At 44.4% G+C, this 24,782-nt stretch overlaps 3 long non-coding RNA genes across 4 annotated transcripts; 2 read left to right on the forward strand and 1 right to left on the reverse strand.

The window, feature by feature from the left end:
- Window positions 1–491: 491 nt before the first annotated feature.
- LOC122563595 (uncharacterized) lies at window positions 492–3,999 on the forward strand. Of its 2 annotated transcripts, XR_006315665.2 has the most exons (3): window positions 539–1,014; window positions 3,177–3,322; window positions 3,668–3,999. It is a non-coding gene; the product is annotated as an uncharacterized LOC122563595 (long non-coding RNA). The 2 variants fall into 2 exon arrangements; XR_015752137.1 differs by having other exon boundaries at window positions 492–1,014; window positions 3,177–3,999.
- A 2,022-nt stretch (window positions 4,000–6,021) lies between these two features.
- Window positions 6,022–14,386, forward strand: LOC148142155 (uncharacterized). The gene is made up of 3 exons (XR_015752138.1): window positions 6,022–6,291; window positions 8,671–8,765; window positions 13,321–14,386. It is a non-coding gene; the product is annotated as an uncharacterized LOC148142155 (long non-coding RNA).
- On the reverse strand, window positions 8,777–24,080 carry LOC148142156 (uncharacterized). Its single transcript, XR_015752139.1, has 3 exons — window positions 24,014–24,080; window positions 16,622–16,677; window positions 8,777–10,388 (listed from the first exon to the last, which is right to left on the reverse strand). It is a non-coding gene; the product is annotated as an uncharacterized LOC148142156 (long non-coding RNA).
- Window positions 24,081–24,782: the final 702 nt, after the last annotated feature.

The following is a 24,782-nucleotide window of genomic DNA, read 5'->3' on the forward strand; positions in this document are numbered from 1 at the left end:
ATACGAACAGCGGCTTTTTTTTGGGGGGGTTGGTATAAGGGATGGGAAAATGCTCATAAAACGTCCCTGCATCCCTGCCTCTCCAAAACAGTGATGCAAAACTTATTCCCCCTCTTCCATTAATAAGAACACAACCCCACTATTAACATCGAATGGAGTTTCAATTTTGAATGATACTGCCTTAATTTGTGTTCAAAGTGTATGTTTTAACTCCCAGGTGGGGGAGGGGGCGAATGTTTCAGGATAATGTTGACTGCAAGAGTCGGAATAATCTTAAATCTCGGATTCCCAAAGATATTTTCTCCTTCTTAACATCGAATCAATGTACATTTTTCTGGAATCGGTGTTATTATTGCTCCAACCCAACTCACTCCATTTTCTAACATTCGGGAATAAACACTGGATTGGGAAGATTTGGGCAGAGTGTGGGGTGTCAGCGTCTAATGAGGTTTAAAGGATTCACGACCGCTTATATTTTAGTTCTGTTTAGACTGGGACCTCTCATTGCATTTTAAGACGTCTCATTAAACCGAATATGTCAGGTGAGGTACCAGGGCTTGAATGGGGTTTGGTTTTGTAAACAGAGCACCCGTTCAAAACCTAAAGCTCAAGTATTCTGTGTTAGGAAGAAAAAGGGTTAATTAGAAATGCATAGCCCCCACCTCTGGGGAGGGAGAAGAACAGAAAAGGAAACGGAGATTGTGGGACCCGGCTCGCCTACCTAATCATCTCCTATCCCAGAACCCCCTCTCTGTTTCTCTACCCCCCGCCCCGTCTTTGTTCAGTGCGGAATCTGTTCCGCTCAGATTCTCTCCTGGTTCCAAAAAATAATGTGTTCAAGCTTTTACAGCGTGGAAAAAGAAAACGAAATACCCGAACGGTTGGAGCTTGATTCCTATGCACTGAGCCGCTGAGAGACAGTGTAATCACTAAAGTAGCAGTTTAAACAAAATACTCTTAAATGATGCCTGCTGGACAAGAAGAACTTCGTCTCGTTTGTTTCCGAGTCTGGCTGTAAGTACCACAAGTCTATTAAATGCATAAACGTTAAACGATAACTAATTCTTTTCGATGTTTTATTTCTCTCTCCTAATCTGCATTCATTGACTACATTCAAACGTATAGCAGTTATATTAATTTGATCCAAACATTCCGCCCCCTCCCACGAAGAAAAATCAGAAATTACCACGAAAAATTATTTTGTGCAGATTTAATCAATTGCGCCGATAAAGCGTTCTACAATGATTACCTTCTTAGCACTAAATTGGCAAATATGCCTTAATGCCGTTTTTCTTTGATTTGTTTTGCTTTCCATATTGTCTTTCAAACACGAGGAAGCAGCGGGGTTAAAACGTGCGGCTGAAAATGCAGGAACTGTGCACCTTCTGTCGCAGTGGGAATACTCACCACCCCAAAACAGATCAATGTGCCTTTTGTCAGCTTGCAGATGCTCATTTATTGCTCTGTGTGTTTTAAGAAAGTTTTCTTTTCTCTCACTTGGGTTTTAAAAACCCTAAACTGGAGAACAAGTGAAAGGTGAACGCTTGTCACAAACACTCACCCCCAATGTAAAGAGCGCACAATTTTAAAAGATAACTTTCGTGCCTATCCGCTGCCCTTTCATGAAATCTTGTCGTTGTTACAGTACAAGGTTTATCATTTAAACTTTCATTGCTTGTCTTTGAAAACAACCGGAGAGCTCTACACTCCTTGACTAAACAAGGTCAGTTTATCCCAGGCAGTAAAACAAAACAGATTTTGCTAACAAGTGTTGGGGTTGAGCTAAGTTTTAAGATTATTTTATTTTCACGCCTTGAAGTATCATTCGCGGCTTTTAAAAATCCCTAACCTTTCAGATTATAAAACTTTTTATCTGAACCTTGATACTCTGCTGGGTTTATATCTGAGGCTAGAAATCGTTAAATGTATTTCTTTCCTTTGAAATCATATTTCCCTTGCGTAATCGTCAAAGGCAATCTCATTATTCGGATGTAATTGAAGCTGCGGTCCGTTTAATAACTCAAAACATTCTTCTCAATTTCCCCTCTTTTTGGTTTGCATGGAATTAGCATCTGAAGAGAAGCCTCAATTTAAGTCATTGACATTGACGCCTATTAATATAAAAGATAGAGACCAGCTTGAATCTGTAGGTCTGTTGTTTGCTCTGTATACGGTGCTGTTAGTTTCAAAACATTACCTTAAATACTGGACGCAAAGTGTGTTCAAATATTGAAACAGTTTGAATTTAACGTTAAAATATTAAACGGAATCAATTGGAAAGAACCAGATGAGGTATGTGTAAACAAATTGTGTTTCGTTGCAATTTGTCCCTCGGATGTTCATATTTCCTTTTTATATACATATCAGTAAGAGGAACATGAACGTAGTTGGCGATTAAGTCATTATTTGAATTATCTTCCTCCAATGAAGTCAATACCATGTCGTTCCCAGCTGAACAGCCGGCTTGCTGCAGAATGCTGTTCTGCCCTGTGCACCAGTGCAGCTCAGACCTTGGAGGCTACAACGGTCCCCCGCCATTGGGATGGACGAATTTGTATCATCTCTGCTACCACCCAACAAAGCAGCAATGGACACAGTTTGGGAGGTGCGGAATGGGGCTTTGAGCCCGCGAGGTGACGGCAGAATTCAGTGCTCTGGAGTTGGACCATCTGGTGTCCGGTGTCAGATTTGTAGAGGACACGCGTCAGGCAGCTGACTGCAATTATTAGTCTTGTCTGAGCAACTCCCATCTCTTCCAGTATTGAAAAGACCCCTCAACCACCCAACCATTAACACCCCCTCCCCTCACACCCATCAGACTTCTGACCCGAGCTCAGCGCATCAATTTGTGCAGATGGCGAGAGCAGGCGATAGAATAAAAATTAGGAACAAAAGCGCAGTAGGGAGGTGGAAAGAGTGGAATAATTCAAAGAGTCCGCTTCAGTGCCATGACCCACAACAAACCGGTCTGTAATCTCTGGACCGGGATCAGAAAGGTGTCAAGAAAGGGGTGGGTGGGTTATGGGGGTATGTCATAAGAAATCTTAGAATTTGGTGCATCGGAATACCGCCTCCCGCTGTTCCTCACCAGGGCGCCATGACAAGGAAGAGGTCAGAGTCTCAATGCTGCAACTCTTCGATTTCTCAATTGGAAAATCTTGTTGTTATTGCGGCAGGTAGCTCTCGGTAAGGTCTTCGGCCGTTTCTACTGCGGATCAACCCGGCTTTGAGGTGGCTGCGCCGTTTGTACTGCACGGAGTGGACATTCCACGGATCTCATGCAAGTTGGCGAGGCGGTTATATTACATTCCTACGACAAGAGGTCAGTCAATAGTTCAATATTTTCAATGGACGATAAGGACCATTTAACTCGGCCTTAGTCAGTGGTAGTTTCAAAAATCTATATTGTGAAAATTTATTTGGGAGTGAGGGGATGCAGGGGCATTGAGAATGTTTCTTCCGTTTAATCGCTTTCTGTTGGAAATATAGAATTGTTACTGTTCAGAAATATTCTCCCTGGTTTTGCTCTAATCTTCACATCACTGTTTTCCTTGTTCAATATCATCTGTTATAAATGTGTTTGACCATCTATCTATTTCTTTTAAATTGTTTTGGGGACATGTGCCTCGCTAAAATGAATTGCTCACCTCTGGATGCCCTTGAGAAGATGATGCTGTTCCCATTTCGAAATGGCCCCGTTAATGATTCTTTCTGGTTCACAACTTGCAAGTTGCAGGGACAGTTTTAACACAGCGCAGTGAGCGTTATCCAGTGTAACAGCCCTCAGCACCACGGAGAGCGCACCGAGCACATTCTAAAGAACACGCAGGCCGAACAATGAGGAACAACTCCCGGGTAACCCCTGAGTGTGGTACATCAGGGGATTACACTTCTAGGATCGAAAGGGGGCAAATTATACTTTTTATAATCAAGTCGGAATGATGGATGACTTCCCTTCAACCCAAGAATAGAGTTAAATAAATTAATTGCATGTATCGATCCCCGCTTCATCTGCCTTTCTCAACTCTCTGAGGGCCGCAGGATAGAGGGTTAATTTGTAAAAATAATTGGCGTCAAGTCTATTCTGTTTTCAATCAATCATGACCCTGACACTTCGGTATACATCTATATATCTGATGGCGTGTATACATACACACACACACACACAATAACCATTTCCACACATTCAGCCACACACATGATGTGTGTATGTTAGCAAGGGAACATGCGCAATTTGTAGCCGCAGGGGTTGGGCCCTCTTAAATGCTTAGTTGGAGGATTAACAGATAATCGTTTCTGCTTAAATCCTTGCCGAAACAAAACATGTTTTAATCCTTGGTTAAAATTTGCAAAAAGAAAATGTCATCCCGCATCCTGCAGTCAAGTTGGAAATAACAAAATGCACCAGTTGTGATTAATTCAGGGGTTCCTGCAGCAACTGGCTGGGAATAAGTAGAAGGAGCAGATAAAAGGCAAAATCCTGGAGAGCTATATGACTATATTATGTATCTTAATGGATACATGCATTCCTACATTACAATTGATACCCTTCGTAAACTCCACTTAACTAAATATATGGAGCTGTACACTAACCGAACAAACTCCTCAGTAGCTCAGTTATAAACATCATCCGAGTTATTTATTCGGCAGTGTGCAAGGCTGTTTCTTGTTTACCCCGCTGAATCCTTTACAATACTTGACAATTTTCCCCCAACTATTCTGAGATTAGAAGCGATCAGAATAGGCACTATTGGACAGGTGAGAAATTAATGTCAGTCGGTTTTCAAAGGCGCCTTATTCTTTTTACAAAAAAAGTAGAGTTGTTTTGGATCATTCGGTTAACATTAGTTCTGGAGTCGCCGAAGATAGAGAGGAAACAGTTTCTGATCCAGGGTGACTGTCCTGAAATGTTAACTCTGTTTCTCTCCACAGTGGCTGGCTGACCCGCTGTGTTTTACCCAGCTTTCTTTTTGCTGGGGGTGGGGTGGGTGGGGGGGTATTTCTGGTTTCAGGAAATAGTTCCTGTTGGGTGAGAGCCGTCCTGCAAGAGACAGCACTGGTGCTGACGTCAGAAGCGCCCAATAATCCTTTGGGGGTAGAGTCTGATCCCACCAGCTGCGGTCCTGAGGCTCGGACCGAGCTGCAGTGGGATTGCAGTGAGTGGACGCGCCCCGCTTCCCCACTCAAAAAGCGACAAGCACAACGGACGCACTGAAGTTAGAAGGTCTCCTCCTCTTTAAAAAATAAGGCAAAAATGACCACCCTCTCCAAATGAGAATACTCTTCAAGATCCACATATTCCGTCAGCAACAAACGGCAAAATGATAGCTGACCACTTTCCACGCGTTGGCTTGTTATAAATGAGGGGAGCGGTGGTGGGCTCAGGCGCATTTTGGGAGGTGAATTTCTCGGGTGAATTTTGGAGGGTGGCGATTGAGATGAATATCTGCCGCTGCTTTCAATTGGATCTAAAATGATCGGGTAGAGGACAGAAGCGCCGTCAGTTACTGTGGGATCTTTTGTTTGGTGATTCTGTGTGTGTGCGCGCGCGCGTCTGTGTATGTGTGTGTGTGTCTGTGTGAGTGTCTGTGTGTGGGTGTGTGTGTGTGTCTGTGTGTGGGTGTGTGTCTGTGTGTGGGTGTGTGGCTGTGTGAGTGTGTGTCTGTGTGTGGATGTGTGTCTGTGTGTGTGGCTGTGTGAGTGTGTGTCTGTGTGTGTGCCTGTGTGTGGGTGTGTGTGTGTCTGTGTGTGGGTGTGTGTCTGTGGGTGTGTCTATGTGTGTGTCTGTGTGTCTGTGTGTGGGTGTGTGTCTGTGTGTTTGTCTGTGTGTGGGTCTGTGTGTGGGTGTGTGTCTGTGTGTGGGTCTATGTGTGTCTGTGTGTCTGTGTGTGGGTGTGTGTCTGTGTGTCTGTCTGTGTGTGGGTCTGTGTGTGGGTGTGTGTCTGTGTGTGGGTGGGTGTCTGTGTGTCTGTCTGTGTGTGGGTCTGTGTGTGGGTGTGTGTCCGTGTGTGTGTATTTCTCTGTAGGATATTGCGGAGCCGAAACGACCAGATGGACCGGGAACCACCTGGGACACTGCCCTACTTTCAACGCCCTCCTTTTTAAACCGAGAGACGGACGGGAGCAGTAAGGACCCACAATATTAGCTCTTCATTTCGCCGGGGCTGGAAAAAATGCGTTACCCGAAAACTAAAAAAAAAACCCTGCGCAATTAAACTTGCAAGAACGAAATCGGTGCAGCAGAGGAACAGCAGAGGCGCTTGCAGCCAGGGGAAGCTTATGCACAAACAGGTAACGGCGCAAGGGGTGGAAGCCTAGCCAGAAAACGCAATGCTCCGATGCCCAGGCGGGGATTGAGCCGCTAGCCCGGGGTGTGGAGAGAGAATTCGGTTCTCACCCTCCGTGTTCACGGCGGACCTTGATTTAATTTTATACAATTAAGGCACGCGGTGAATGCCAAGGGAGGAATCGGGAACAAAATCTGGACTATCCCATTAGTCTAAATTAGAAACAAAGTCCAAACTGGTAAGAAGATTTTACGCACAATATTGCTCCTCGAATGCACTCTGCATGTTTCTCGAATACAGAGGCCAAGCAATAAATGTATCAGTGCCAGGGCAAGCTGGAGATGTGTCTCCTGCTCTCGGTGATGCGGTTTCTGTGTGGTTTGTATAAATCTCCCTGTGACTAGATGTAGGTTATATACCCAGTATCCCTCCCAAAAAAAAACCATTCCTCCCGTGTAACTCCGAAAGCACAAAGCCGCCGAACTACAGTCTCCCGTAGCTCCCTTGCCCGCAGCATCTCGGTGCCTCGTGGGGTCCGGGATGGGAATCGAGGCAAGAGTGTGAGCGTTTCCCCAGTCCCAGCGAGTTCAGGCTCTGAAAGGAGCTTTTTCATATTAAAAAAAATCTCCGTATATATGTTAGAAGAGATGGTTATTAATTGGCACCGAACATTTTCATGTGGTCAGAGCGGATTCAGAATTAGAGCTGAACAGTAAAGCAGCAAATTAATTTGGAACTTGAATTATATTTTGTGGGTTTTATGTGTCAAATATGTTAAACCTGGAAGCTACCTGGCAGCTGAGCCCAATCAAAGTTTAATGGATTTTGTTGTCGTGGGTTTGAGATTTTTCCCGGGTCAGCAACAGACGGAGGCGCAATAGCGCACACTTGTACACAGACAGGAACACACACACAGAGGATCTCACACACACACACATACACAGACTTACACTCAGACTCTAGGCAACGACACACACAGACAGGGACATGCACACAGACAGGCATGGTCACACTTATACACAGACAGGGTCACATACACACGTACACATACCCAGGGATACACACAGGTCAACACACACGCACGCACACACACAGGCACAATCACATTTACACACAGATGGACAGGCGGACACAAATCCACACAGATAGACAGACACACTTACAGACAGAAGCACACAGACAGGGACATATATATACACACAGGCAGAGGGATCGACGGACACACATACACAAACAGGCACAACCACATTTATGCACAGATAGACAGACGGATACAAATATACGTACACACAGATAGACACGCGTAGACAGTGGTGCGCACACACTTCCACACAGACAGGGACACTTACACGAACAGGCAGGCACGTTAGACACTCATACGGACAAACAGACTTACAAAGAGGCATAGTCACAACGCTTACACACACACACAAACTTACAGAGGACGTGCGCGCACTCACAGACAGGGACACAGACAGGCACACATACAGAGGCACACAGTCAAACACGTACGTAGAGGCATACACAGAAGCACACGCTTACACGCAATCAGACACACACGGAGATAGAGGAACACGAACATATGTACAGACAGAGGCGCGCGCATATACATGCACAGACACACAGAAACACGTATCGTCTGCTGTAATAGTATAACTTCGTATTAGTAGTAAGTTCTTGGTAAATAGATAAATCCTCAGCCCAAGATCCCAGAGTCTCTGATATCGCTATCTGCTGCTTCATCACAACTTTGTGAACGAGGGGAAATTGAAATGTGCATTCATTGGGACGTTGCATTACGTTAAATTCGCTACATAAAGATGAGTTTTGTTGCAATCGAAATTATAATACAGCTGGTGTTACGAAAATGACGTAAAACATCTAGCCACTCTTTGATTGTTTCAAACATGTTCCTAGTTATTGGTACTTCCATCACCAGTGTCCCCTCACAGATACAATCGGCACTGGGTTTGCTAGGTAAGAGTACAAAACTAAAACGGAACATTTAACCTGAAGCTCCTCGGATGCTGCCTGAACTGCTGTGCTCTTCCAGCACCACTAATCTAGAACCTGGGGATTATGTCTGCCCCATATTATGGATTGACCACAGACAGTTTTGAACGGTTTAGCTCAGAGAGGTGGCTACGTTTTGAAATTAAACGCAGTGCTGAGACTCTCAAATACACAGTCAACATGTTCACACAGCGGGTACAAAGCGGACCGAATGCAGCCAAATCTTGCTCTGATTATACCTGAGCTAAAACATCCTGAGATAGGCAGGGCATGAGCTGTGGGGAGAATTTATATCTTCAAACCTCTTTAAAAATTAACTCGGCTAACTATGTTTATGATTAAATTCTTTGTGTACATGCGATTCTTGCAGGCGTGCGGGCGGACTGTGCCGGACTACGTTAAATCTCAGGGTAAATTCAATCACCGAGACTTTCCGGGGCGAGTTTATGTTCTCAGCGAGTTAACGTGAGTAAAGGTGGAAGTTATACCGAACCACGTGCTAATCTGGATTTTCTTTAAAAGGATCCGTGATGTACAAGGAGATTGACCAGATCTATAACCTTTTGTATGTTAATATTCAATTGTGCTCAGGGAAGTGTGGACCGCTTCCGCTAGATTTAAGTGTCCTTCAGAGAACTGCCCTCAATGACAAATCAAAGTCAAAGGTATTTGTTGTCAACACACGGCGCAATTTGAGTTTTCATCAAAATTACTGGATTTTCTCTGTATATCGGAGCACTACTAAAAGAAACACGAGTAAGTTATACTGAGTAGGACACGGGTCCCCTTTAGTAGTTGCAACAGAAATGCTGGATAACTCTGAGACTATTTGCCTTCGATTATTTTGTTCAAATTTAATCCTAGGAGTATGGCCCTAGTCCCATGGTTCAATTTGCCCCTAAAACCAACTCATCCAAAACAACAAACCAATCACTAACGACGCATTAATACGTTCCCTCTCAGTGCTAACCTTAATCCAAGCGTTCACCTAAACCCACATCTATCGGTAACCCTTACCTACATCTGTGACCCGAATCTCATGACTAACCCCTGCCCATCATCACTAGCCCCTGCCCTAATGTTAATCCCACCTTCATCACGAACCCAAATCCTATCAGTGATCCCAGAGCAAGTTTCAACACCGTTCCTCCAATTGGTCGAACTTTACATAATGAAGGTCCTCAAAACAGAGTCTGGCTTCATCATGCACTCAGCAAAACCGAGCCATTCATGACAATTCTCGCCGCTTCCAAGGAGAAAGTTTGCAGCGTATTATAAGGTGTTAATGACACAGGCACGGGCAATTCGGCCCGACATGTCCAAGCCAGTGTTTCTAGACCATACAATTCCGCCCCACCCCAACCACTCTAGTAAACATCCCTCCACTTCTTTCTCTCCCTGTCTGTGTCCAGATTCCCCGACAATCCCTCTCCCTGGAAGTGAGTTTCACGTTCCCTGGATGGAAAGGTCCTTACTGGATTTTTAAAAAGTGACTAGGTCATAGGTTTGGCGACAATAACACACCCCAAATCTCCGTCCGTAAACCTTCCGCGTCTCGCACCTTCGTTTTGTCCGACAACAGCAGTGCCTTAACTCAATGTGACGGACTTTCCAGGTTAGACTCGCCAATGTAACCTCTCAGGTGTGGGATTGAACCGCCAACCGAGTCCCTATTGGGTGGAGCCGCCATAAACTCCTGGCGGAATCTCCTGAGACAGCGCTTTCTGAATTCTGCAGCATATGCTTGGCCCGCTGCAGGATGCAGTCAGTTCGGTGTCCTTTTTAGTGGAAGTTAAGATCCTTTTGCGTCGGCCTTACGCTTGGATCTGTAAATTGTCAGTACTCATTCAGAGACCAATTTATATTTTGAACATCTGTGGGTATCTGGACCCACCGGGGAAGAGTATGTTTTCCCTCTAATCTATATTATTATTTCTGTACACTGACCTGTCCATAATCCGGACGATCATTCCTGGAGCCGCTTGTGCCTTCAAACCGAAGACTCCCATATCACCTCTCCACCCTTTTCCATCCGTCCCTCTGTCCCGACTTCCCCTCAAAACAGCCAGCTCCTTTCACCATTCTAGTCTAGGAGAGACAGAGGGAAAAAAGAGAGGTTGCAAGTAATTCGTTAATTAATAACAAACTTTCTAGTCTCTTACATAAAAGTGAAACATTGTGGATGCTGGAAATCTGAAATAAAAACAGAAATTGCTGGAGAAACTCAGCAGATCTGCCGGAATCTGTCGAGAAACAGAGTTAACGTTTCGAATCTGAAATAATTTCTCCAGAACTGAGAGGTTCCCAACAAGAGGTATAATGGACCCAAAACGTTCACTTTATGTGTGTGTGTCTTTCTCTCTTGTCAGAGCCGCTTAGGTTCTCCAGCATTTTGTTTTTATTTTGTTATAAACGTTTAAACCGCCCTCCTAGCTTTTTGACACACACCCAGGGCGAATATAAACATTGTCGTTCAAGGTTTTATGACCAGAAGGATGTATCAGTTTCAGGAGGGGACATGTACAATCAGAAGAGAAAAAAACATTCAGCAAGTTAAGGTTAGAATAGGGGCCAAAACTGAAATTGCTGGAGAAACTCAGCAGGCCTAGCAACATCTGTGGAGAGAAAGCAGGGTTAAGCTTTCGGGTCCAGTGATCGTTTTCTTTTAAATAAGGGTCAGTGGACCCGAAAACTCAACTCTGCTTTCTCTCCACAGATGTGGCCAGGCCTGCTGAGTTTCTCCAGCAATCTCTGTTGGAAAGGGGCGGGGGAGGTGCCGACAGACTGGACATTCTCAGTGCCCCATTTCAATGCACTTTCTTTCGAAGGGCGGGGGGAGGTGGGTGGAGCAGACAGGGGGAGCTTTCGCTGTTCCTGTGGAGATATTTCTTTGACTAGAGAAGGAGGGTTGCAGGGATGGTGAGAGATACGACATTTGATGAGTAATGGGAACCTTTATTCCTCCTGGGCTAACACGACAGGGGCGAGTTTTGTACTGTTTAATCACACAAAATGGGAAGGGGGAGCAGGCGGAGCTCTCCAACTCATGGAGCATGTCCGCTTCACCGCAGTCCAGTCAAAGGCCTCAATTCAACGTATTCAACGATAAAAACAAAACACCAATCTGGGATTCCAGACTGAAAAGCTCACATGAGATCCCCGTGAACGACCCCCTGAAATGTCTACAGAGAAAAAAAAAATCCTGGAGAGTAATTCTCATGTGCCCAACACACCTTGACAAGAAGAATTCTCCCAAATAAGTCTGTCAGAACATGTTTTTGCAATTTCAGGACAACCTTCCGGGGGGGGGGGGGGGGGGGGATGTTAAGGAGGAGGGAGGTGACTGGCATTAATTCCCCATCAACACCAAGCCCCAGCACGTGCTAAGTACTTCATCCAAACATTCCGAGAAGACTGAGGGCAGCAGAGAGGGTTTATTCATCTCCCTCGCCCTGTGTGTCGACGGCAAAGCCAGCAGTGTTTGTTATCCATTCCTAACTACCCTTGAACTTGAGTGGCCTGCTAGACCATTTCGAGTCAGTCAAGTTGCTGTGGGTCTGGAGTCACATACAGGCCAGACCGGGGTAAGGACGGCAGATTTCATTCCCAACAGGCCGTTTATGAACCTAGTGGGGCTCCCCCCCACCCCCACCCCCCCAGGATAATCGATAGCAGTGTCACGGCCACCGGGACGGAGCAGCTATGTACTCCATCACTTCTCTGAATTCATGCCCCACCAGCTCTCCTGGTGTGATCTGATCCTGTGCACCCACATCATTAGCCTGGGGCGTCTGGGTGACTGGCCCCCGTGACATTACCATTTCATCACAAGCTCTGCGAAAAATTCACTCACTTTGTTCCATTTGCCTCAGTTGACTGCAGAGGTCGGCTAAGGCTAATTCTGCAATCGGCAGTTCACATCCAGTGACAGGGGAAGGAATCTCCCTGCTGGAATGATTCCCACATTGCCCGAGACTGAGGTAATGTCCATAAAGGTTTAACTCCCATGCAATACGTTCACAAACGCTACGATGGAACACGCAAAAAAGGGTCAGCGCTCCCACACAACAGATTGCGGGCGATATTGTACTTAAGGGCAAGTTAACTAAGTGTACGAGAGAGAAAATATGTAGAAGGATGGGTTTGAGATGAAGCTCCTGTGGAAACTACTAAGCTGAATGGTCTATGCCTGTCCTGCAGTTGCTTCAGAGTCACGTACGGAGAAAAAATAAACCCATGGGATATTTTTAAATCGCTAAACTGTCACATCTACATCTTCCTTTGCCCGAAACAAGTTATTGGTAACATTCATGCTGCAATGCAATCAGCTCTGAGATCTGTGCAGTTATACCTACTGGGTGCATCTTTCTTTTCAACTTCTTCCATTATAATTGATAACGCTCATTTTACAATGGACACTGTCAATGTGTCAGATTGCAATGACCCCCCTTTGCTGCCTGCGCAAACGCTCCAGCGCGGCCACCGGCAGGAGGATGTCATTGCAAAATACAGCCTTTACACAGGCAGATCCCAGTAGGGAAGTGGACCAGAAGATTTCTCATTAGAAGATCAAATTCGGGAAACGTGCATCTTTAAAATGGAGATTGATCCAATCACCTCCACTCTCTGAGCACTGTTCCATTGGATTATACATTATGCAAAAAGAAAACACTGATTAACTGAGGCCGCAATAAATATATCTCAGATGTAAATTAACCCATTTGTAACGACGTTAATGGAATAGTCAGGAATTTTCTAAGCAAAAATGTTCGAGAGTTTCAGAGGTCAAAAGAAATCAGCGCGTGACATTGTTATTTGCGAATTTTGGATTTAGATTTCCATCAGAAACTGGATAAAAGCATAAACGTATAAAATTCATGATCGGAGGGGTGGGGGTGGGGGCGTTTGTACCGTCAAAGTCAGTCTAAAGGCAGAATGATCTTGCTTGTTTATGTTTTAATATTTGCATATCCAGTAATGGGTAGAGCTGTTATTTTTCATCCTCATATTTTCCCTCCAGATTCAGATTTTATTCTCCACCATTTGGGTCAAAAAGCATTGCTGATTTTTTTATTACACTCGCAGAAACAGGTGCAGACAACAAACGCCAGACGTTTTCGCAATTTCCTTTCAAAGCTTCATTCGCCGCGGTGGGTTTTCCATATTTATAACTGCGGATGTGTCCTGGGGTTTGATAGAGCGCATCCTCCTGGGGTAGTGTGTGTGCGCCTGCCCCCTGGGATCGGTTTAAAGTTCAAAATCACATCAAAACAGCTGCGTTTTGGGCCGGGGGTTGATTAAAATATATAACGCCGTCGTGGCAGTACGCGGACAATAAATCATCAATAGTGCTTCATTTCAAAATGGACTGACTTGTGGGAATAAAGAAAGCATTCTGGACACATGGCGGTCTCAAGCGTGCGACTCAAGCGGTTGTTTGATTTGTTTGATTCACGTTTTGATGGGGCAACAAAGGACATCGTGGGGAGAGCTGATAGAATTATAGAATGGCAAAGTAGAGAAATGGGCCATTCGGTTGGTCCTGCCAGTGGAAGTGTCTCGCCTTAAACTGTGCTTTTCATAGCAATTAGATTTTGGAATTTTTAAGGGGACCAAGCGATGCTTTAGTTCAGGAAAGCCTATGGCATAATAGCTATGTTCTCATATCCTATCTTTACCTCCCACCTATCTCTAGCTGCAGCAAGAATTGGGCACTAACACCGGAAAATGCTTGCAAAGCATATTTACAGCAGAGTTAGCTCAGTTATAGCACTCCACCCACATCTGATATGTAACCAAATGCAATGTGCAACCAGTACTGACAACTGGCTGCACTCCAAAGATATAGTTTCAAGTGTTTGACAGTTTAAGCTGTGACAACTATTACAGCACAACTAGCCGCTGGGTGATATACCTGCCTGGCAACAACAACAGTCATTTACACTGTACCTTTAAAGCAATAAAACATCCCAAAACTGCAAGAGTGCTAGCCAAAAAAATTGGCTAAACCAAATAAGGAGATATCAGGGCAGATCACCAAAAGCTTGATCAAAAGATTTAGACTTTAAGGAGTGTATTACAAGAGGAAAGAGATAAAGGGAGAGGTTGATGGAAGGAATTTCAAAGCTTCAGACCTCAGCTGCTGAACTCATAGACCACAAATTGAAAGAATTTAACATTGCAGATGGCAAATTGGGCCTTCATTGCCATTTTTGTGTCATTCTGCAGTCAGTGGAAAACAAAATAGTAGGGTTGATGACATACTTGTGGTCTACTATTCCAGTAGACCTGGGCTAATTGCACAGAGTTCAGATCATGCCACAGCAGTTTCAGAACTTCATTTCAATAATGAATTATGAATCTACTATCAGTAAAACCGGCTACGAAGACTTCATAAGAACCTAACTTGTTGACAAAGTTCCTGTTGGGAAGGAAGCTTCATCTGGTCTGACCTATATGTGACTCCCTTCCCAAGCACAATCTAGTTGCCTCAGAAATAGTCCAGTAGCCCACTGCCAAAACTGACTGCATTGAATGAAGACCGCACTTATTCCAGGGCAACTAGGGATGGGCAATAAATGCTGGCCTATCTAGCAATGCCCTGAAGTATGTTATGAACAGGATTGCTTACAAAATCAAACAGCTTAAAAATGAAATAAAACAAGTCACCTTCAGTTTGCCAGCATTACACATGTGATACATGGAATACTCTGCTTCAATGCAAAGCTAAATTTATTTTAATTTAAAGTGCAGTGGAGTGAGCATAACATGAAAGCATAAACATATTTTTAAAAGGCCTTAATAAGCTCTGACGAAGGATCCCAATTGTCTTTTAGTTTACAGATGCCCACAGACATTTCCAGCAATTATTATTTCCTTTTAGTTATTTTCAACCTATATATATAACAGGAGAGTTTAAACAGGGACACATTAGCATTGAGAACTTTTCTCTACAATTTCCCATTCTCCCTTTTTTTCTGACGGCATTGACTTATTCTGATTTCTGGTTCCAAGATTCAAGGATTCTCTGGTACTTCATCCAATTGTGTCATCTTCATGCTTGAAATTATTGAGCAAGTATCAATCTTAAATATGGAGGCTATTTGCAAATGAAAGGGATCATGCTCAATCCTGTTCTCCGCATTCACCTGTTATTGGTCAGCTCCGACTGGATCATCCTGGTCATTCTGGTCTCCTTCCTATCAGAAAGATGCTGTGAAACTTGAAAGGGTTCAAAAACGATTTACAAGAATATTGTCAGGGTTGGAGGATTTGAGCTATAGGGAGAGGCTGAACAGGCTGGGGCTGTTTTCCCTGGAGTGTCGGAGGCTGAGGGGTGGCCTTATAGACATTTATAAAATCATGAGGAGCATGGATGGGATAAATAGACAAAGTCTTTTCCCTTGGAGTCCAGAACTAGAGGGCATAGGTTCAGAGTGAGAGGGGAAAGATATAAAAGAGACCTAAGGGGAAACTTTTTCACGCAGAGGGTGGTACGTGTATGGAATGAGCTGCATGGACGAGTTGTGCCGAAGGGTCTGTTTCTGTGCTGTACATCTCTATGACTCTATGATTCTATGTATGCACTCACAGTAAAGTAGGGAGATGGAACACTACATCAGGCACAGAAATATTGCCCTTTATTGCCAGAAATGGTGCAATTATTTTAGGGAAATTAAAGTCACAAATTTAATCAGCTAACTCAACACAGACCAGGAAATAAACCTATAACTAATCTATATGAAACTTAGCAGTGAATAATTTTTCTTTTTATGAGATATTGAAGAATGCACTTCAGTATACTGAGAGATGAGACATACTGTTTCAGAGGGACCACTTGCTGATTACAGAGTATTGAAGGACTGAGGACAAGGAGATACTTGGTGGTTATGCGCATTGAGGAAAAACACTTTCTATCTACAGATTGTTGAGGGCTACATTTTAAAGAGGTCACTCCTCTCTTGGGTGCTGATGGTGGCTCTGTTGTATCTGCAAAGAATAATGGCACTCACTTGGTAATGGATCCTATTGGGAACACAGAAACCTGAGGCCATTGAGTCTGTGCCAGCAGGGCAGCAAATGGAAACACATTAACCCTGTAATCAGGTGAGCACAACATCTGCATTAACATCAGTCCTCTTCATGGATGATCAAAATACCATCAAAAGGATCAGACATTCACACACAAATCAAGTAAAACAGAATTTTCTCTCTGGTCCAATTCCACACATTAAAGGTTACTCTAGTTATTGCCAGAATATTATAACTGTAGCAAATGTTTTAATAATACATCTTGTAATAACACAAATGAATAGACCTACTCTATCCTGTGAGTTGCATTTGTACATTTTCTCTCCATGTGCAGAACAAGCAGAATCTGTAATATAACAGGACATAGGTGAAATTGATCATGCAATAAACTTAAATGAGAAGATTAACATTTGTCTTACAGCAAGGAGCAACAAGTTAGACATGTCTATTAGAATCCAATATTATTTCACAACTAACATCTCTAAAACATATTACCTGATTTGTAGGAACTTGCTACATGCAAATTACCTGCCAAGTTTCCAGCATTAAATTGGAGACAATGTTTCCAAAATACTGCATTGGCTGTGAAGGACTTTGTAACATACTGAGGTCTGAATGAAACAATATAAATGTAAATCCTTCTTTCTTTTGTACCAACATATACTTTAACAACCAATGGAACCGAAGCTAGGAATTAACACAGAACCATTGCAATACTTGTTAAATATATCAAAGCATTAATTTGCTTCAGTTTAATGTGTCATATCCAGCTCTTCGAATGAACTGTCTAGTTAGTTTCACTCTCCAGCTTTTCCACATAACCCTGCAAATTTATTCTCTTCAAATGCATATCCAACTACTTTTTAATGGTTACCATAAGCAAAGCTTCCACCACACTTTCAGAATGTGTACTTCACATGGTAATAACATTCTGTTTGAAGAACCTTTTTTCTTATTTTCCCCTTTGGGGGTTATGCAATTTCCTTTAAATTAATAGCCTCTCGTTACTGCCCCCTGTCCCCACCCATACACCCACACACACACACACACACCACCTCTTGCTAAAGGAAATAGGTTCCCTACTTGTTCTATTAATAACCTGGTGATGTTATGGAGCTGGAATTAGGTAGACTTTGTGACACATCTCATCAGGCCAGGATAGATTTAAACATGGATTTCAGAGGTTAAACAGCCTGCAAGAATTACATGTACAATGCACAATAAGGGGAAGAAACAATTAAACCTTAGGCACACCTTGCAATTTACAATGCATCACTTATCCATTTCAGTGCACAAAACCTGAGTTTGGGATTTGTTCTGTATTGGACTGGAGCTGTGCCAACTATCAAGAGAATCATAAATAACTGAGCAATAGCCTGAGATATGAACTTGTAGGGAGCTGCAAGAACCAAAATATAATGAAACATATTGCCACCTAAGTGATATTACAGTGGATCAATTCATGTGCTGCTCTTGTTTGGAAAACACCAATGTCTAGCTACCCGTTTTATCTATATGCAGGAAGAGGTGGGTTTTGATCCCAAATACCAGCATGGGCCAGTTTTACCAAGTGGTTTAATTCTGTCCTGTACATTCAATATAACCCAAATGCCAACTTCAGTGCATATACTAGCTCTAAGGAGGTTTTGTTTTTCATTCATTCACAGGATGTGGGCATCACTGGCTAGGCCAACATTTATTGTCCATCTCTCATTGCCCAGAGAGCTGTTAAGAGTCAACCACATTGCTATGGGTCAGAAGTCATACGTAGGCCAGAAGAATAGCAATTTCTTCCTTAAAGAACATTAGTGACTCAGATGGTTTCTTTTCCTTGACAATTGACAATGGATTCAAGGTCATCATTAGACTCTTAATACCAGAGTTTCTTTATTGAATTCAAATTCCACCACATGCATGGTGGGATTTGAACCCAAGGTCCCCAGAAATTATTTGGGTTTCTGGATTAACAGAGGTGTAGATAGCCCTGACATATTAAACATATATATTGACTTATATGATCATGCAAGTTATTCTCAACTGCATTCACCAAGAACACAAAGTTGATGGTTACAGTCTAAGTTGCATTGGGGTCAGGAGTAGATACCAGATATCTCATGACTTTTCTCCCTAACCTTTTTTTCCCTCTTCTGAGAAGTTATGTTGGAATAGGGTTCCATGGGTAGTATAAGCATTATTATTTTGTTATAAAAATGGCCCAAACATACATTCCATCTGAAGCAGTGACTCAGTTGTACTTCTTTAATTCTAGTTTACCAGATTTGCTGCTCACAATATGGTCTCTTCTACATTGACAAGTCAAAATGCAAGCTGCTGTCTGTTTAGCAGAAGACTTTTGTTGTGTATGACCCAACCTCCTAATTACTTGCCAGGTTTGGTTACCTCAGTTGGCTGAAGAGCTGGTTTGGGATGCAGGCTAATACCAAAAATTGAGGTTAAATTCCTGCACAAGCTGAGATTACTATGAGGGTGCTGCCTTCTCAGCTCCTTGACCCCCAACCTGAGGCATGGTAATCCTCAGATTAAACTCACCACCAATTGTCTCTCAAATGGGAGAGCAGCCCTGTGGTCTATTGGAACTACAGTGAATTTACCTTTGTACCATATTGCTCACATGCAAACATTTCTGTCCTAGGCCTGTTGCAGTGCTCCAGTGAAGCCCATAACAAGCATCTGATTTTCTGCTTAGACACTTTATAGCCTTCAGGAGTCAACATAAAATTCGACAACCAGGAACCAACTCAATCAGGAACATTGTTCTCCATTTCAATTACATCTCCTCACTCCTCCCCACCCCACATTTATTCTCAGTGATGCCAACCAACTTTCTCTTATTAACACCTCACATGAGCACCTCAAATAATGTTCTGAAGAAGTTCTGAAAAACAGCTCTAATAGTTCTGAAGTAGTCATATCAAAATATTAATTCTATTTCTCTCTCCAGAGATGCTGCCAGACCTGGTGAGCTTTTCCAGCAATTTCTGTGTTGGTTTACCATTATCACTATGCATCTATATTTCTCCATTACAGCCAAGAGCATCTTTTTTTTGGCTCTAGGCACGATCATCTATCTATTCCACACGGCCTTCCCATCCCAGTATCAACAGCATAAAAATCATCATTTCCAGCCTCCTCCAGTCATACTGGACTTGAAATGTAAACTGTTTTCTCTTCACAGGTACTGCCAGACTTGCTGAATTTCTCCAGCACTTTATGTGTATTTCAGATTGGCAACATTCACAGTATTTTGCTTTTAATGAATTTTCTTCCATTAGTTTGCCAAACAATTAGAAACAAATGCTCCTTGCCTTGCCTGAGTGTGTCCTGAAGTCACTTAGAGTGCTGTCCTGGCTGAGATGAGCTAACTGAACACAGTAATTGGAGGGGGGCAAATGACCCCTTTAGTCTGCTCAGCTATTAAATTAGATCATGGGTAATCTGTATCTTAACTCAGTTTACTTGGTTTGCCTCAGTCATCCTTAATACTCTTCTGTAACAAAAATCTTTTAATTCCAGTTTTGAAAATTTCCCTTGACCTCTACCCTCACCCTCTATTACTTGGTATGGGAAGAGGAAGAGTTTTGCATTTATATTAATTTTTGTGTGAAGAAGTACTCTATGACCTCACTCCTAAATAGCCTGGAATGTTTTGTTATATTTGTTCATGCTGGCAGTTTATCGCTTGCAAAGATGGTGCTGAGCAGCCTTCTTGAACTGCTGCAGTTTTGGGGATGTAAGTACACCTACAGTGCTGGTAGGAAGGGAGATCTAGCATTTGCCCCAGTGACAGTGAAGGAATGGCAATATAATTCCAGGATAGAAGGAGTGGCTTAGAGGGGATCTTGCAGGTGGTGTTCCCAGGTATTTGCTTCCCTGGTCCTTCTGGGTGGTAGAGGTCACAAGTTTGGAAGGTATTTGATTTCAAGGTAATGCCCTTTGGATCTGGACTTTGACTATAATGAACCAATTTCCACTATTAGCTCCATTCATCATCTCAAATAAAACACCCTGAAGGGAATATAAACTTTGTCCATACAACGTGTTCTCACAATTTACTCCTTAGCTATCATCTGCACAGGTGATTGTGTATGGTAGCCCTTCTTGTGTGACATCATTTAATGTGTTAAAATGGGTGATACTGCAGTTCCTACATAGCTCTGGCTGACCAGGAAACTCTCCCACTCTTACTGCCTACCATGGCATATCAGAAGAATTTACAGACAGGCCCTGTAGGACATACTTTCTATGGTCATCAAGTCTTGACATGGGATTTGAAGCTGGATCTTTTGGCCCAGACATAGTGATGCCATGAGAGCTTCTACTCATGGCTACTAAATAAATATCTTGAAATATGGTGCCCAGAACTGAATACAATATTCCAGACAAGTCTAACCTGAGTATTATACAAATTATACATGAACTCCATCCCAAAATCAAAGTACCTTGTGATGCTTTCTGCTTGCTGATGATTGCATCCAGTGTCTTCAAATGGCAGCAGTGTGTGCAGGCAGAGACAACACAGGGTTAATATATAGCCAGCATCACCCATTGGCTGCAATCATGGGATCAGGAGCTTGCTTACAAAAGAGCATGAGAAACTGGGAGCTGCTGTAGCACATACCTGGAGCCTGGCCTACTTTCGGTAAGATTGTGGCTGATTTTCTACCTCAATTTGTACTTTTCTGTCTTATTTCCATAATACTTGATTCCACAATTGTTCAACACTGTCAGTTGTGAATATACCCAAAGGCTAAGCGTTCACTGTCCTCTCCGGGAAAGTATTCTAAAGGTTCACAACTTTCAAGTGAAGACATCTGGCCTGGTGCATAATCTTTGGTCAACTATCTGTCCTGGGAATACAGCCTGCCATTCTAGACTCCTGGGAATACAAGGTAAAAATGATGACTGCAGATGCTGGAAACCAGATTCTGGATTAGTGGTGCTGGAAGAGCATAGCAGGCAGCATCCAAGGAGCAGTGAAATCGACATTTCGGGCAAAAGCCCTTCATCAGGAATAAAGGCAGTGAGCCTGAAGCGTGGAGAGATAAGCTAGAGGAGGGTGGGGGTGGGGAGAAAGTAGCATAGAGTACAATGGGTGAGTGGGGGAGGGATGAAGGTGATAGGTCAGGGAGGAGAGGGTGGAGTGGATAGGTGGAAAAGGAGCTAGGCAGGTAGGACAAGTCCGGACAAGTCATGGGGACAGTGCTGAGCTGGAAGTTTGGAACTAAGGTGAGGTGGGGGAAGGGGAAATGAGGAAACTGTTGAAGTCCACATTGATGCCCTGGGGTTGAAGTGTTCCGAGGCAGAAGATGAGGTGTTCTTCCTCCAGGCGTCTGGTGGTGAGGGAGCGGCGGTGAAGGAGGCCCAGGACCTCCATGTCCTCGGCAGAGTGGGAGGGGGAGTTGAAATGTTGGGCCACGGGGCAGTGTGGTTGATTGGTGCGGGTGTCCCGGAGATGTTCCCTAAAGCGCTCTGCTAGGAGGCGCCCAGTCTCCCCAATGTAGAGGAGACCGCATCGGGAGCAACGGTTACAATAAATGGTATTAGTGGATGTGCAGGTAAAACTTTGATGGATGTGGAAGGCTCCTTTAGGGCCTTGGATAGAGGTGAGCGAGGAGGTGTGGGTGCAGGTTTTACAGTTCCTGCGGTGGCAGGGGAAAGTGCCAGGATGGGAGGGTGGGTTGTAGGGGGACGTGGACCTGACCAGGTAGTCATGGAAGGAACGGTCTTTGCGGAAGGCGGAAAGGGGTGGGGAGGGAAATATATCCCTGGTGGTGGGGTCCGTTTGGAGGTGGCAGAAATGTCGTGGATGATTTGGTTTATGCGAAGGTTGGTAGGGTGGAAGCTGAGCATCAGGTGCGTTCTGTCCTTGTTACGGTTGGAGGGGTGGGGTCTGAGGGTGGAGGTGCAAGATGTGAACAAGATGCATTGGAAGGCATCTTTAACCATGTGGGAAGGGAAATTGTGGTCTCTAAAGAAGGAGGCCATCTGGTGTGTTCTGAGATGGAACTGGTCCTCCTGGGAGCAGATACGGTGGAGGCGGAGGAATTGGGAAAATGGGATGGCATTTTTGCAAGAGGTAGGGTGGGAAGAGGTGTAACCCAGGTAGCTGTGGGAGTCGGTGGGTTTGTAAAAAATGTCAGTGTCAAGTCGGTCGTCATTAATGGAGAAGGAGAGGTCCAGGAAGGGGAGGGAGGTGTCAAAGATGGTCCAGGTAAATTTAAAGTCAGGGTGGAATGTGTTGGTGAAGTTGGTGAATTGCTCAACCTCCTCGCGGGAGCACGAGGTGGCGCCAATGCAGTCATCAATGTAGCGGAGGAAGAGATGGGGAGTGGTGCCGGAGTAATTACGGAAGATCAACTGCTCTACGTAGCCAACAAAGAGACAGGCATAGCTGGGGCCCATACGTGTGCCCATGGCTACCCCTTTGGTCTGGAGGAAGTGGGAGAATTCAAAGGAGATATTGTTAAGGGTGAGGACCAGTTCGGCCAAACGAATGAGAGTGTCGGTGGAAGGGTACTGTTGGGGACGTCTGGAGAGGAAGAAAATGGAGGGCTTGGAGGCCCTGGTCATGGCGGATGGAGGTGTAGAGGGATTGGATATCCATGGTGAAGATGAGATGTTGGGGGCCAGGGGAAACGGAAGTCTTGGAGGAGGTGGAGGGCGTGGGTGGTGTCTCGAATGTATGTGGGGAGTTCCTGGACTAGGGGGGATAGGACAGTGTTGAGGTAGGTAGAGATGATGCTTCAGGCTCACTGCCTTTATTCCTGATGAAGGGCTTTTGCCCGAAACATTGATTTCGCTGCTCCTTGGATGCTGCCTGAACTGCTGTGCTCTTCCAGCACCACTAATCCAGAATCCTGGGAATACAGCCTGCCATTCTGGACTCTCCCGAGGGGTGCGCAATTCAACCCTCACATTTCAATCAGATCCGCCCTCACATTGCTCACTTCCAGCGACCTCAATCCAACTCAACTCCATCCCTTCTCCGGGGTGTACTGACTAACGCTAGCATATAGCTCTGCGCTTCTCTCGCCTGCTGAACAGTCATTTGTTGGCACTAGATTTTAGGCAGACTATTCCACTTCGGGGGGCAGCACAGCCACAGCAGGATTTCGACTCGCCCTCCCCAAATCGTATGAACTTCCAGCTGATTCCCAGCCCGGGTTACTGAGACGAATTGCTGCCCTTTCCGAATGCAAATGTAATGTAAGCGGAGGACGAGCTGGCTCAAGGCCCTGTAATTATCCCCAGTTTGTACCGGGCTGTCCTCCGTGATCAATGCACTGGCCCTTTCTCCTTAGCATCGGCGGCGCTCCTCATCGCCAAATTAGACAAAACAAGAAGTATTTTTTTTAAATGAACAATTCTTGCGCCGTTGGAACGCACGTATTAGAGATTATTGGAAACGAATACGGACAAGGTAAGATTGTGTGGACGGAGGAGGTGAAGGAAGGGACTTGAGGGAGCAGGGAGACATTAAAGGCTAGTTTTGTTTCCAGTAGAAAGTTGAACGGGTCACATTGTCTGGCTTCACACGAGGCCAGAGACCCGGGGAGTAACGTTGGAAATGAGCTCCGGTGGATTTATTTTGCCTCGGTTCCTGCAGTGCTTTTAAAACGACGCTTTTGATTTTAACTTGCGGCAGACTGGCTTCATCTTACCTTCGAGAAGTTGCAGATGTGGGGACTATTGTCACTGTCCAGTTCACGCTGGTTAAAACTCTGTTTGAGAAGAGGTTTGGGGAGGGGGGGGGGGGAGTTGCTTCTCGGTCTCGTATCTCCATCCTGTAGAGTCTGGTCAGCAATGGCGTGAAGTCTTGTATCTTTCTTTTGATAAAATAATCTTTCTAACGCCCTGGCTGAAACACCGCACACGCACCAAGTGCTGCAAACTTTGGTCTCTGTTCCCCCAGAGAATGAACGGGCGCTTCGCTGCTATCGTCAAGACAACGGCAGATCCAGTCTACACTCCGACTGTCTGACTTTGGAAACAAAAGAAAATGATGACTGCACTAAAATAAAACAAAAAAATAGGGCGTTTTAAATAAAACTGTTGTTTTCCCCAGTGTTGCAGATTTCTTATGGGCGTCCCAAACATTCTTGAGTTCCCGAGCAGCTTAAATCCCCCAAGGGGAGGAGGAATTAAATAGAGAAACTCAAGGAGTTCCAGCAACACCCACTCCGAGGAATAATGCCACCCGGTAAAACAGACAACTGTGACACACAGTACAGTACAAGGTTTATAAACACTGCCAACCGAATAAACAATGACTATTTTCCCTTCCTTGTTCAATTTCCCAAGCATTCCAATCCTGAAAGCTGAACACTTCTCTGTGCCTTCACTCCCCCTCCCCATCCCTCAGTCATATAGAGTCATAGAGATGTACAGCATGGAAACAGACCCTTGGGTCCAACCCGTCCATGCCGACCA

This window comes from Chiloscyllium plagiosum, unplaced genomic scaffold (assembly GCF_037043375.1).
Source record: "Chiloscyllium plagiosum isolate Xiang-an unplaced genomic scaffold, Cpla_swu_hap1 HiC_scaffold_30, whole genome shotgun sequence".
NCBI lineage: Eukaryota > Metazoa > Chordata > Chondrichthyes > Orectolobiformes > Hemiscylliidae > Chiloscyllium > Chiloscyllium plagiosum.